The 4834-nt window shown below is 45.7% G+C and overlaps 1 non-coding gene across 1 annotated transcript; it reads right to left on the minus strand.

The window, feature by feature from the left end:
• Window positions 1-4451: 4451 nt before the first annotated feature.
• On the minus strand, window positions 4452-4583 carry LOC127688201 (small nucleolar RNA SNORA41). Its single transcript, XR_007978611.1, has one exon. It is a non-coding gene; the product is annotated as a small nucleolar RNA SNORA41 (small nucleolar RNA).
• Window positions 4584-4834: the final 251 nt, after the last annotated feature.

Genomic DNA, 4834 nt, shown 5'->3' on the forward strand with positions numbered 1-4834 from the left:
CATAGGACAGCCTAAGCAGCCCCAGGCTGAATGCACGTGCGGCGGGCGCTTTACTCATGCTTTTTTATTTTGTGCCATATATCAATATTTTTTTTTAAAAAATTGGTATAAGAACAGTTTCTGGGGGCAGTTAAGAGCACTTACAGCTCTTGCAGAGGACCTGGGTTCAATTCCCAGCACCCACATGGAGGCTCATAGCCATCTGTAATTCTAGCTCCAAGGGACCCAGCACCCTCTTCTAGAGTCCCAAGACACTGAATGCTTGCAGTGCACAGACATATAATGTGGGCAAAAACTCACACACATAAAATAAAAGTTAAATATTTAAAAATCATTTCTGGCTACTCATGTTGAGGTGCCTTTTGTCTTGTAAGACCCCACAAAAACCGAGGGTGCCCCAGCACCCCACACACCGGAAGGGACACCCAAATCACTCGCGAGAAACGGTCTCGATGCAATAGCATGAGGATTTCTTTATTCCAGAATTCTGGGTTCCATAGCCGTGCACCACGCAGGGTTAGAGGACTATGGACCCCGAGTGCCGAATTGCGACAGCTTTTATAAGTTTACGACAGAGCCCGAGAATCACAAACCAATCATTTCTTAGCATGGAGAGCCTGCGAAATGGGAGCCAATTGATTTGTACCAGTCCATAGTTTTTAGGCTAATCAGTTTAAATTATCGGAGCCTGCGCTCAGTGGACCAATTAGTTTCCTATAATGTCTACAGCTGCGTGAACTCCTGCTTAGGGGTAATGGCGTAAGTTTACAGAAGATAAGCTTAGCCCATTTCCAGTTACCCTATGGGGCCAGGATCACCTATTCAAGGCCTTTCTGCTAGGTCTAAACAAAGGGCGGGCTCTGGAATGTGACCTTTTACCTAGTTTCTAACAAAGCGAGATAGCGTTTTAAAATCCTGATTTCTTGGGGTCATTAGAGTTAGGCTGTATTATTTTCTATCCTTTCAGTCTCAGATCCAGATGAGGCAGGCGTGCTGTCGCGAGGCCAGGCTGCTTCACACAGTGAGCCGCTTCACACATGAATTGGGGGGCTAAATACATAATTTTTTTAAAATAACCTTTTTTAAGACAGAGTCTTGCAACACAGACTAGACTAGGCTGGAGCTCAAGCAATCCTTAACCTCTTACATCTTGGAACTGCAGATATGAACCACCCAGACATCTTTGCAGATTACTGAGTGAAAATAGTAGCTTTCTACCTACCTCCTTCTTCTTCCTTTTTTTTTCTTTTTTTGGTTTTTCAAGACAGGGTTTCTCTGTGTAGCCCTGACTGTCCTGGAAGTCACTCTGTAGACCAGGCTGGCCTTGAACTCAGAAATCCACCAGCCTCTGCCTCCCAAGTGCCGGGATTAAAGGCATGCACCATAGCCGAAGCTGCTGCTGCTGCCGCCGCCGCCGCCGCCGCCGCCACCACCACCACCACCACCACCACCACCACCACCACCACCACCACCACCACCACCACCACCACCGGAGCCATCCCCCACCCTCATCCCCCGGCCTACCTTCTTTTTTTTTTTTTTTTTAGAACGAGCTGCGTAATGTTCCTTCTGTTTCTTTTTTTTTTATTTTTTTATTTTTTTTATTCGATATAATTTATTTACATTTCAAATGATTTCCCCTTTTCTAGCCCCCCACTCCCCGAAAGTCCCGTAAGCCCCCTTCTCTTCCCCTGTCCTCCCACCCACCCCTTCCCACTTCCCCATTCTGGTTTTGCCAAATACTGTTTCACTGAGTCTTTCCAGAACCAGGGGCCTGGAATACCCAAAGCATAATCCACACATCAAATGAGGTACAAGAAGAAAGGAGGAGTGGCCCCCGGCCTACCTTCTTATAATTGTAAACTGATTTCTCTTGTAAACGTGCCAAGCAGATTTGTAACTCTGAAAAGAGACATTTGAAAATGACAGCATATAGGTGAAGTCATGGAGCATTGGTGAAATGCCTAGCAAAAAACATATATGAGGCCAGCAAAGGGATGACTAGGCCAGGGGGGGTTAGAACGGAAGTCTCAAAGACAGAGTGTCACAGGGCCACAACACACATCCTATGCTTCTGCCAACTCGGGAGCACAGACACTGCAGGCGTGTCATACAGGGGACCGAATGGAGTCTAAATCTGGCTCTAAGGTCAGCAGGCTTTCCTGCAGGCGCTAACCCAAATGGCTTAAAGGCTGGACAAAATAGAGGACTGAGGACATAGCTCCGTGGTAGTGAGCTGGATCCTTAGCAGCTACCAGGCCCTGGGACTGATTGAAAACACCACGCCCAAATGACAGTCCCTTCCAAACAGCCATGAAGCAGTGTCTTTATTCTCCTGTGTGTCATAAACCAACAACAAAAAGAGCTTATAATTCCAGCACTTGAGAGGTAGAGACAGGGAAGTCAGACCTCAGGTTCATCCTCTACTATATAGCAAGGTGGGGTCTAGCCTCAGCTACATGAAATCCAAAAATAATCAAATAAGAGCTGATGATGTAGCTCAGTGGGTAGAGTGCCTGCCCAGCCTTCAGTACTGGGTGTGGTGGAGCATGCCTATATCCTAGCCCTCGGGAGGTGGCTTCAGCAATGTCAAAAGTTCAAGGTGGTCCTCAGCAGAGAATTCAAGACTCCTTTGCACTACCTAGACCCTGACTCAGAACAGACAGAATTGACACCAGGTTACGACTCCACATGATTCGTTCCTCGCTTCGGCTATATGCTACCCGCCCTGAGAGTTGGGAGACAATTCTGTTCACTACACAGAGCCACTGGTTCTGTGTTTCAGTATCGGATATCCTTAAAATGTTCTCAGTGCTTATTCTCAATTCCTTAAGGAAGAAAGAGTGGCCAGCACTCGAAGGGGCCGGAGCGGGGGAGGAGGCTCCAGTTACTGTTTCTTGCAGCTTACCCTGAATATCAGTATTTTTCCTTTTTTTTTTTTGTTTTTTGTTTTTTGTTTTTTGTTTTTTTTTTGTTTTTTCTAGACAGGGTTTCTCTGTGTAGCCCTGGCTGTCATGGAACTCACCCCGTAGACCAGGCTGGCCTTGAACTCAGAAATCTGCCTGCCTCTGCCTCCCAAGTGCTAGGATTAAAGGCGCGCGCCACCACCGCCCGGCGTATTTTTCCTTTTTACTTCCCTCCTAACATCTTTTATGCTTCAGACTCTTTTTAACACCTCTAAAAATTTGAACTCTAGCATCTGAAACAGTTCCTGGCACATAAGATCATCCAAATGAAAGGTTATTAAGTTAATAAACTTTCATGTAAACTGAAGAGAATATAGGGTATCGTGGGTTTCTAGATCTTTTTCTTTTTTTTGGGGGGGGGGAGGATTTGGTTTTCTCAAGACAGGGTTTCTCTGTGTAGCCCAGGCTGTCCTGGAACTCACTCGGTAGAACAGGCTGGCCTCGAACTCAGAAATCTACCTGCCTCTGCCTCCCAGAGTGTTGGGACTACAGGTGTGTGCCCCCACCACCTGGCCGGTTTCTAGATCTTTCCATCTCAATCTCTGGCTATTTCTTTTACTTCTAATTAGGGAATAATCAAGGAAATATACATCTTTTTTAAAGTCCAAGGCTTAGCTGGGCAGTGGTGAGGCATTCATGAGGCAGAAGCAGGTGGATCTTTGAGTTCAAGCCCAGCCTAGGGCTGGAGAGATGGTTCAGCAGTTAAGAGCACCGAATGTTCTTCCGAAGGTCCTGAGTTCAAATCCCAGCAACCACATGGTGGCTCACAAGCATCTGTAATGAGATCTGATGCCTTCTTCTGGTGTGTCTGAAGACAAGGACAGTGTACTTATATATAATAAAATAAATTTTTAAAAAAAGCCATCCCAATCTACAGAGTGAGTTCCAAGATAGCCAGAGATACACAGAGAAACCCTGTGTGGAGGTTTGAATATGATTGGCCAGGGAATGTCACTATTAATAGGTATGGCATGGTTGGAGTAGGCATGGCCTTGTGTGTCACTGTTGGAGTGGCCTTGGGGACCTTCTAACTGCCTAGGAGATAGTCTCTTCTGACTGCCTTCGGATCAAGATGTAGAGCTTTAGGCTACCATGTAGGCATCGTGTCTGCCGGCATGCTGCCATACTGGATGATAATGGACTCAACCTCTGAACCTCTAAGCCAGCCCCGATTAAATGCTGCCCCTTATAAGAGTTGCCTTGGTCATGGTGTCTCTTCCTAGCAATGGGAAACCCTAACTAAGAGGGAAGCTGGTACCAAGGACTGGGGTATAGGCCCAACCATGGTTTTGTTTGGAGGACTGTAGGTTTGGGGACTTTGGAAAGCAGTGGAAGGCTTTAAGAAAGGCTTAATGGACCATCCGAGTAGGAATATGAACGACTACTGTGTTACTGAGGGTGTGGAGACCTAGCTCAGGAGGTTTTAGAGAAAAATTTTAGTATATGGCCTAAAGACTATTCCTTTTTTTTTTTTTTTTTGTTCACCTATGTCTGTCACACATGTTCCTCATTCTGTGTGGCTAAGAAAGAGGCATTAAATTGTGTAACAGTTTCTATCCCACAGAGGAATGCTACAACTGCTACCATAAGGACAGCTGCAGACCAGTAGCTGTGGAAGAGACTTTTCTTTTTTTTTTAAGATGTGTTTATTTATTATATGTAAGTACACTGTAACTATCTTCAGACACACCAGAAGAGGGGGTCAGATCTCATTACGGATGGTTGTGAACCACCATGTGGTTTCTGGGATTTGAACTCAGGACCTTCAGAAGAACAGTCAGTGCTCTTAACCACTGAGCCATCTCACCAGCCCAAGACTATTCTTATAATTAATATTTTTGCTGCTTTTTGCCCTTGTCTGAAGAGTC

This window comes from Apodemus sylvaticus, chromosome 6 (genome assembly GCF_947179515.1).
Source record: "Apodemus sylvaticus chromosome 6, mApoSyl1.1, whole genome shotgun sequence".
Classification (NCBI taxonomy): domain Eukaryota; kingdom Metazoa; phylum Chordata; class Mammalia; order Rodentia; family Muridae; genus Apodemus; species Apodemus sylvaticus.